Source organism: Boleophthalmus pectinirostris, unplaced genomic scaffold, assembly GCF_026225935.1.
Source record: "Boleophthalmus pectinirostris isolate CB_2022bp ecotype Guang Dong unplaced genomic scaffold, ASM2622593v1 HiC_scaffold_3, whole genome shotgun sequence".
Lineage (NCBI taxonomy): Eukaryota > Metazoa > Chordata > Actinopteri > Gobiiformes > Gobiidae > Boleophthalmus > Boleophthalmus pectinirostris.
In genome coordinates, this window is record NW_026571299.1 from 21,434,431 (window position 1) to 21,444,604 (window position 10,174).

Consider the following 10,174-nt stretch of genomic DNA (forward strand, 5'->3'; position numbering starts at 1 on the left):
TCCCACAGGATCTTGGCTCAGTCATTCTCCACAACCTTTGGAGGTGTTTCCCACCTTGATCCTGGGGTTTCCAGCCCGTACTCTGCACAGATGTTTCTGTACACTATGCCCGCCACTTGGTTATGTCGCTCCATGTATGCTTTCCCTGCCAGCATCTTACACCCCGCAGTTATGTGCTGGACTGTCTCAGGAGCCTCTTTGCACAGTCTACACCGTGGGTCTTGTCTGGTGTGGTAGATCTGGGCCTCTATTGCTCGAGTGCCCAGGGCCTGCTCCTGAGCAGCCAGGATCAGTGCCTCTGTGCTGTCCTTCAGACCAGCCCTCTCAAGCCATTGGTAGGATTTCTTGATATCAGCCACTTCAGTTATGTTCCGGTGGTACGCCCCATGTAGGGGTTTGTCCTGCCATGATGGTCCCTCCAGCACCTCTTCCTCTGGACCCCACTGTCTGAGACATTCTCTGAGCACCTCATCTGCCGGGGCCTTGTCCTTGATGTACTCAAGGAGCTTGGATGTTTCATCCTGGACAGTGGTTCCCACACTCACTAGTCCTCGGCCCCCTTCCTTCCGGCCTGCGTACAGTCTCAAGGGTGCTGGATTTGGGATGGAACCCTCCATGCATGGTCAGGAGCTTTCGTGTCTTAACATCTGTGGTCTGTATCTCCTCCTTTGGCCAGCTTACAATCCCTGCAGGGTATCTGATCACTGGCAGGGCGTAGCTGTTGATTGCCTGCACCTTGTTCTTGCCATTGAGCTGGCTTCTCAAGGACTTGCCTCACTCTTTGCAGGTATTTGGCCGTAGCCGCTTTCCTTGTTGCCTCTTCGAGGTTGCCATTTGCTTGTGGGATACCAAGGTACTTGTAACTGTCCTCAACGTCTGCTATTGTTCCCTCTGGGAGTGACACCCCCTCTGTGTGGACTACCTTCCCTCTCTTTGTCACCATCCTGCTACATTTCTCAAGCCCGAATGACATCCCAATGTCTGTACTGTAGATCCTTGTGGTGTGGATCAGTGAGTCGATGTCTCGCTCACTCTTAGCGTACAGCTTGATGTCATCCATGTAGAGGAGGTGACTGATGGTGGCCCCGTTTCTGAGTCGGTATCCATAGCCAGTGCGGTCGATTATTTGGCTGAGAGGGTTCAGGCCTATGCAGAACAGTAGTGGGGACAGTGAGTCTCCTTGGTATATGCCACATTTGATGGACACATGTGCAAGTGGCTTCCCCTTGGCTTCAAGGGTGGTTTTCCACAACCGCATCGAGTTCGCAATGAACGCCCTTAGAGTCCTGTTGATATTGTACAGCTTCAAGCACTCAGTGATCCATGTGTGTGGCATTGAGTCATAGGCTTTCTTGTAATCAATCCAGGCAGTGCACAGGTTGGTCTTACGGGTTCTGCAGTCGCGGGCGACTGTTCGGTCAACCAGGAGTTGGTGTTTGGCTCCCCTGGTGTTTCTTGCCGATACCCTTCTGTGCTGCACTCATGTATTGATTCATGTGCCCACTTATCTTAGCCGCAATGATGCCTGACATGAGCTTCCATGTTGTGGAGAGACAGGTTATTGGCCGATAGTTGGATGGGACTGCACCCTTTGAGGGATCCTTTAGGATCAGGATCGTACGCCCTTGGGTTAACCATTCAGGGTGAGTCCCATCCCTTAGCAGCTGGTTCATTTGTGCTGCCAGGCGCTCGTGGAGGGCAGTGAGCTTCTTTAGCCAGTACGCATGGATCATGTCAGGGCCCGGTGCGGTCCAGTTTTTCATACCTGAGACTCTTCCCTGGATGTCTGCCACTGTGATGGTGACTGGATTCTGTTCAGGGAGGTTGCTGTTATATATGTATATATATATATATAATATATATATTATATATATAGACACACATATTGTGATATAAATACAAGAAAAATACAGTGTGATCAATAGGGAAATCTGTCTCTGTCCCCATCTGGGAGTATGACATCATCACATTGCCACATATTTTAAAGTCTCTGCACCTGATTAAAAAAAGAAGAAGAAGAAAGCATCCTTCTTCTAAGCATCCTAACCACAATTAATTTATAAACACTTTTCACAACTCTCAGAGACCAGAAACGGGTTTTACCATCACAGTAAAGCTAACAACTAGCATGCTAATAACAATTACAAAACAATTTCTGATTATCAGCCAATTGGAGACTGATGCAGACAGTACACAGTGGATTTACTTTGACCTTTGACTTTGAAGTGCTGCTTATACAATATATTTGTACTGGGCCTCAAATCCACGAGAGTCAATAATCCTAATAATCCTTTAAAACTCAATATGCAAAGGTGAAGTCAAGTGTGGTTCAAGAGCTGTTGGTTTTAAAAGTGCTGTTGGTTTTAAAAAGTGCTGTGGTTCAAGTGTTGTTGGTTTAAAAAGTGCTTTGGTTCAAGTGCTGTTGGTTTAAAAAGTGCTTTGGTTCAAGTGCTGTTGGTTTAAAAAAGTGCTGTGGTTCAAGAGCTTCACACTGTGAAGAACTCTTGGTCAGTGGTTACATTTTTATACAGCGCTTTTCCGCCTTCATTGACTCAAAGCACTTTACATCAAGATACCACACACCTTCACACACACCTTCACACACACATTAACACACACATCCATGCACACATTCACGCACACTCAGTGTTCACAGACACTGGAGGCAAGGTAAGTGTATTTAGTGTCTTGCCCAAGGACACAACAGCATCATTCATCTGTGGGAGCTTTGGGTCTGCCCACTCTTCCAATGATGTTTATGTTGAGAGCGGGATTCGAACCACTAACCTCCAGATCAGCGGACAAACACAGCACCAACTCACTCTTGTTAAAGCGGAGACTAAAGAGCACGCTCCGAAACTCTGGAATGATTTTGTGCGGTGAAAAAGTTCTCTGCTCGGTCACCACTTCCTCTTCATGACAGCCTTTAAACGCTTACATCACTGAAGGAAATGCCTCTTTTCTCTCTCCGTCTCCGCCTTTCAATCCCTCATTCTCTCTTTCACGCTTTCTTTCACTCTACTAATTCCTATCTCTCTCTCTCTCTGCCCTCTCTCCTTCCTCTTTTCCCCCTCCATCTTCCCATTTCAATCGCACATTCTCTCTTTCACTGTCTCTCTCTTCTCTGCCCTCTCTCCTTCTCTCCCTCTTTAACTCTCTCTCTGTCTATCTCTCTATCTCCCAATCTCTCTTTCATCTCTTATTCTCTGTCTGTGCCTCCCATCTCCTTCCTTCTCCCTATCTCTTCTCATTCTCTTCCTCCTCCCTCTCTCATCTCTCTTCCCCTCCTTCACTCTTTCTCTCTCCTCCCTCTCTCTCTCCATACCACACATTCATTTGAAGTTAACAGCACATATTTAGACCTCCTCCCTCTTTGCTCACTCCCCCTTCTCCACCTTCTCTCTCTTCCTCTCCTCCCTGTCTCTCCCTCCATCCTCTTTTCCCCTCTCCTCACTCTCTCCTCTCGCTCTCTCCCTCCTTTCCCTTTTTTCTCACCTTACTCTTCCCCTTCTCTCTCATCTTTCTCTCTCTTCTCTTTCCCCCTCTCTCCTCACTCTCTTCTCTTGCTCCATCGCTCCTTTCTCCTTTCTCCCCCTCTTTGTCTTTCGCCTTTCTCTGTCCTCCTCACCTCTCTCTCCCTCCTTTCTTCGCTTCTTCCTCCTTCGTCTTTCCCCCTCTCTCTCACCTTCCTCTCTCCTCTTCTCCACTCTCCCTCCCTCTTTTCTTTTTTTCTCCCTTCTCCTTCTCTCTCACCTTCCTCTCCTCTCCTTTCTCCCTCTCCTTCTCTCTCTCCCTCCTCCCTCTCTCCCTCTCGCCTCCTTCTCTCTCACATTTATACTTCCTCTCGTTCTGTTTGTTTTTCACTTTTTAATGTCAAATTTTACAGCTTTGAAGTTAAAACAACTGCTGCGAGACCACAACATCCCGATTACCTGATGCAGTGAGGATTAAGCAGTTAGGAGAAAAGAGAAAGAAGAAAGGAAAAGGAGAGGGGGAGAGAGAGCGTAGAGAAAGGGAGGAAGAGAATGTGAGAAAAAGAGGAGGAGGCAAGAGAGGGAGACAGAAGGAATGAAGACGGAAGAGAGAAAAGGGGTGTAGTGGAACTCAACCATTATCAAGCTCTTAAGATCAAAACCAATAAGGAAAAAGAGTGTAGAGAAGAGGAGAAAGAAGAGAGAGCAAGAGAGGAGAGGGGAGGAAAAGAAGAAAGAGAGACAGAGAGAGTGGGGTATATATGAAGGATAGAGGACTCCTAAAGCACTTGAGCGTAAGTGTGTTTAAAGAGGCCCTTGGACTTTTACGGGGCTTTAACTGTTACATCACATATTTACGTCTCCATGTTGAAAGAAAATATTCACAAGTTTGATCTGTTTCATTGTGGTGTTTGGCGCTCTGAGACTCCCCCGTGTGAATCGTCACAGCTTTTTTTCCAATCAGAGATGTTGTTAGATGAGAACCACGTGGAATCATCGTTCTACAGAACAGTATTGTCATGAATCACGATACTCAGATTTCAAACTCGATGTCCATACAAAGGAGTGGACGCTGTTAGTACAGCCTTCAATGCAATACTCAATACCGATTCTGATGCCATGGTGATAATAAAACACTCTTTATTTAGACAATAGAATGTGATTTTCAACATTTGTTTTTCAGAGGGAATGAACACAAGGGACTGTTGGATTGTGTAAAATTAACTCTTTGTTTTTCTCATATCCACAGAGATTCTGTAAGAGGCTAGCTAAGGAGCTAGCTATGGACATTCGAGATGTTACAGGCTTTTTACACCATATATGGCAACATATGTGGCAGAAGACCTTCCAGAGGAAACACTTTGAGGGAATGGATCATTTCATCTACAATCAAAACACCAGAGTGGAGAAAAAGTGAGGCCTTTCCTGTTGTGTTCACCTGGCGCCCCCTGCACACTGCTGTGATGCTCTGGACTCAGAGGAGGTACACTTTTGTCTCTTCCACAGGATCTGCTGACCCTCTCTGACCAGTGCTCCTCTTAAACTCACCTGAGACCTTTGACTGACACACAAAGAACACTGAGACGAGCAGTGGAAATGTTGCAGCAGCATCAACTGCAACAGTTTGCTGCAGCAAAACTTGAATTTCCCTTGAGATCAATAAAGTATCTGTCTGTCTAAATGGGAGTACTTTCTTTTCTATTCCATGTGTGTTATATGTGTGTAATGGTCAGTGATGCAGTAGGTTCATGTTGGTCCATGTGTGTATACTAGTCTATGTGCCCGTATACTTCTGATACAACTCAACATCATTCTAAACAATCAGGAAAAGTGCATTTGTGTCCTGTTAATGAGACACGTTCAAGCTTCTGTATATGTTTGACCTTGAGTGTGACTGATAGTGTGAGTGAAAGTGATAGTCCAAGTGATAGTGTGATAGTGACACTGTGGGTGTGAGTGACAGTGTGAGTGATAGTATATGTGATAGTGATAGTGTGAATGATAGAGATAGTGATAGTGTGAGAGATAGTGACAGTGATAGTCTGAGTGAGAGTGATAGTGTGAGTAACAGTGATAGTGTGAGTGTGAGTGATAGTGATAGTGTGAGTGGTAGTGTGATTGTGAGAGTGAGAGTGAGTGATAGTGTGAGTGAGAGTGAGAGTGTGAGTGGTGAGTGTGAGTGATAGTGAGCGTGATAGTGTGAGTGAGAGTGACAGTGTGAGTGAGAGTGATAGTGTGAGTGGTAGTGTGAGTGTGAGTGAGAGTGTGAGTGATAGTGTGAGTGGTAGTGATAGTGTGAGAGTGATAGTGTGAGTGATAGTGTGAGTGGTAGTGATAGTGTGAGTGATAGTGATAGTGTGAGAAATAGTGATAGTGAGAGTGATAGTGTGAGTGTGAGTGAGATAGAGATAGTGTGTGAGTGATAGTGATAGTGTGAGTGATAGTGATAGTGTGAGAGATAGTGTGAGTGATAGTGTGAGTGATAGTGATAGTGTGAGTGGTAGTGTGATTGTGAGTGATAGTGTGAGTGGTAGTGATAGTGTGAGAGTGTGTGAGTGTGATAGTGTAGTGATAGTGTGAGTGGTAGTGATAGTGTGAGAGATAGTGTGAGTGGTAGTGATAGTGTGAGAGATAGTGTGAGTGATAGTGTGAGTGATAGTGATAGTGTGAGAAATAGTGATAGTGTGAGTGTGAGAGATAGAGATAGTGTGTGAGTGATAGTGATAGTGCGAGTGATAGTGATAGTGTGAGTGGTAGTGTGATTGTGAGTGAGAGTGTGAGTGATAGTGTGAGTGGTAGTGATAGTGTGAGAAATAGTGATAGTGAGAGTGATAGTGTGAGTGTGAGAGATAGAGATAGTGTGTGAGTGATAGTGATAGTGTGAGAAATAGTGATAGTGTGAGTGTGAGTGAGAGTGCTGCTGGAGGCTGTTGATTCTTCATAAACCTGGATCAGACCAAGTGCACGCAGCTTAACGTTTAAACCCTGTAACGCTCCTCTAATGCTCCTCACAGACCCTCACAGACCCTCTGACCCGGATCAGACTGGACCAAGACTTCAAAGTACTTCCAGATATCTTCAAAAGAGAGATCTGAAAATAAGCTCAAGGTATAGGAGGAAATACAGCAGGCATATAAGGTGTTCTTTGTGAGGAATCAGTAGTAATAGCAGAGGCCGTGATAGTACTAGTAGTAGTGGTAGTAATAGTAGTAGTAGTAACACTAGTTATGACAGTTAGCATAATAGTATTCAAAGGTACGCATGTAAGATTTTAATGCACTGCAGTACAGTTGAAAGGTGTTTTGATCCTGCAGGTTTGAGATCTCTTCAGCTAAATACATCTGTTAATACACTTCAGTGTGTGTGGAATTAAACCTGTCGGGGTGATGGGACAAATAAATGACTAATGTTTTTCAGTCATTAACTAATCACATTTTTTATTCAAAACTAATACAAATGACTTTCATTATTTATTAATAAAAGTTTTTTGTTTTTTTTTAACTTATATTTTTTTCCTGAACATAACACAGCCTTTTAATCATTGCAATTCAACACAAAAATAGTCTTATGTCTTTTCCTCAAAGACCATTGGTTGTAGAGCTCTTCATTAAAAGTGATCACTGATTCACTGCTCCGAATCAAGTGAAATGAATCAGAGGTTTTCAGATTCTAGAATGTGCTGGTGTTCCTCTCAGATGGGGGGAGAGACAGTTCTATTAATGATGTTGTACTTTACCATGAAATCTCCAAAAGGTAAAGTCACACAAATGTTGAACCTGATCATTTCTATGAGTGACAAGACCCAAGAACTCGCTGTATTACAACAAAAATCTGCATTTGAACAAGATTCATTTGAGTTGCCCCAATCTGTGTTGAAACAGCAGTATCCCACTACAGAACACTCGTCCTGGTGAAACACGGGAAAACATCTCTCCACTTGTGAGTAAACTTCATCATTCACATTTAATCATAAGATACACAGTGTCATGATTCAAATGAGAAACACACATTTTAAATTTACTATCACATACTCATCATTGGCTTTTTAACATTAGACAGACTTAACATGTAGAACTCCATTCTCACATGAAACAAGACCAGAGTTTGGGCCTTAATAAAGCTTCATTCTGTAACATTTTGACAAATGTAATTAAAGTGCCTATGACAGGTTAGACCACTCATTTTACCAGAACAGAGTTAAAATCATTAGTTTTTTTTGTTGTTTTTTTTCCAATTTTGGTGAAGTTTATAATGATACTTCCTGGTTGAACAGAATGTGACATGCGTTGGTAATTCCATAACTGTTACCTAGCAACTATAACGTAAATACTGCCAAAACATGTTTAAATACATAATAGTTCTGATTAGAGTCATATAAATAATGACAACACGTCTGTTTAGTGAAATGAAGGTTTAAAGTATCAGAAAAAGTCCTTCTTTGTGCATAAACAGTCTGTGCATTTTGGATGGAGTTTCTGTGTTGATGACGTGGACAGAGGGATTCTGTTTTACATCTCTGCACTCCTTCCTGTATTTTTTTACTTTTCTTCCCAAACCAGTTAACCACTTAACTGATGTAAACCTATGAAAAATACTGACCACAGGTACTATCCCACCAAACCAAAGTCAAAATTAAAAACACATGAAAACCTGTCATATGCACTTAATAACAGAATCATAAAATAGAATTTTATTTTTATAATGCCACAAAATATTATAATATACTTTGGTAAAAGTGAAACTACTGAAAAAATAGATGTAAAGAGGCCCAGTGACAGATAATCTCAGGTTCTGAAGTATGGTAGAGGAAGAGCTCCCTCTTGTGGACACAGGAGAAGACGAGCTGTACTGCAGTTTAGTTCTAAAGCAGGACTGTTCCTGCGGTTCCACTGAGGAACATCTTAAAACCCATTTGAAGCTGGAAGCAGAGCACTGGTGGATCACTCAGATGCTTTAACATCATTTTGAGATACAGTGATACAATAAAAAAATCTTTGGATGAATGAAAAACATGAATTCACTTTTCTGCTCGTCTCCATGAGATGTTATTGCTCTGCCTGGAATGCCCCACAGTATGGCATTAAATGTATCAGTCTTACATTTCTTCAATTATAGGTGTTTTATTGCACAAACATAGCTCAAAAAACACATTCTTTCTGGGAGTAGGCTCACCTCTCCACAGCTCTGACCTGTAACTTGGCCTGGTAGCTTCACCTCCTTGTTTCCATGGAGAGGGATAAGTTAATGCTACAGTGTGGGATATTCCAGGCAAAACAATAACATCTCCATAGAGTCAAGCACGTGGTGGACCCTCCAGTAGAAAAGTTACATGGTATACATTTAAATGATCTGAATTTGTATTTTTTTCCTCTTATTTAGAATATGCAAATGATGCTTTATTTCACAATAATTTGTAAAAAAAAAATGCTGGGATCAAATGTCATACTGGGAAACAAAAAAATGCTGCAATGAGCTTCAACCATGTGACAGACGAGTATTTAGTGCGATTTAAGATTTGATTTGTAGAACGGGAACTCTCCCTTAAACGGTCCTTCATTCTTCAGTCAGTATCATGTTTCTGTGCACATCCATGACTCCAGAGATTTTAATTTTTTTCTGTAGCTCAGGTTCTATACAACGTCACTGGGTCATTTCCCTCTGTATCCAGGCAACGAAAAGCACCATCATGTAATGTAGTAATTAGGATACAAGTTCGAGCTTCTTTTGTGAGAACCTCATGCAGCCTGCAGTTATAGAAAGACAAAGATAGGGGGCGCTCTCAGGGCTTAGTCTAAGCATTGGATAAGTATTAAATGTATTTGTGGGTGCATACAAAGTCCATTATAATAATTATCTCCTTTAAAAATAATCTATGGTGACTTTGTGTTTAAGTTTTGTAGATTTTCTGACCCCAAGACAAAACTGGATTCATGGGTCTAAACCAGGTCTAAACCAGGTCTAAACCAGGTCTAAACCAGGTCTAAACCAGGTCTAAACCAGGTCTAAACCAGGTCTATCCGTGATCCCTGTACTGTTGGGTCAAAGTCACTGAGCTCCTGTCTGTAATAATGAGATGTAAAAGACAGGGGGTGCTTTAGGCAGTGATACTCTGTCACTGAGGAGGCTGTTGTAATGTTGTAATGACAGGCTCACACTCTTGGCAGTGGTACTATTCCATGTATTTCTGTTTGGGTTATAAGTCACGATGTATGCAAATATGTCCTGTCTGTAGTGGCAGCATCACACGGACAGGGGGCGCTCTTTCACAGTCCGGTGTGTACAGACCGAAGCAGCACAGTGGCCCCAAGCGCCTCTTCATGGGGCATTTGGATTTAAGGACAGATGCTTGAAACTCGATGTCGTGCTGCAAATTTGACAAAAGTTCAGATGTTTCAGCTCAGAGTCGATGCTGCAGTCCTGTCTGTAATCGTAGGACGACACAGACAGGGGGCGCTCTTCCATAGATGTTGTTCTGGTTAGAAGTCACTGAGGATGCTGATGTCGGCGAACTCTTTGCGGTAGCGGTGAGAGGAGAGCGAGAGGAGGAAGGCCCACTTGAGACTCATGAGGCTCCAGACCGCAGACAGGTACAGACTGTGAGGGTCTGTCAAAGCTGGGGACACACACACGACAGTTATGAGCAGGGACACTCACAAACGGACAATGTTCTTTTAATTTCAAGTCTGTTTTCTAAGAGTTAC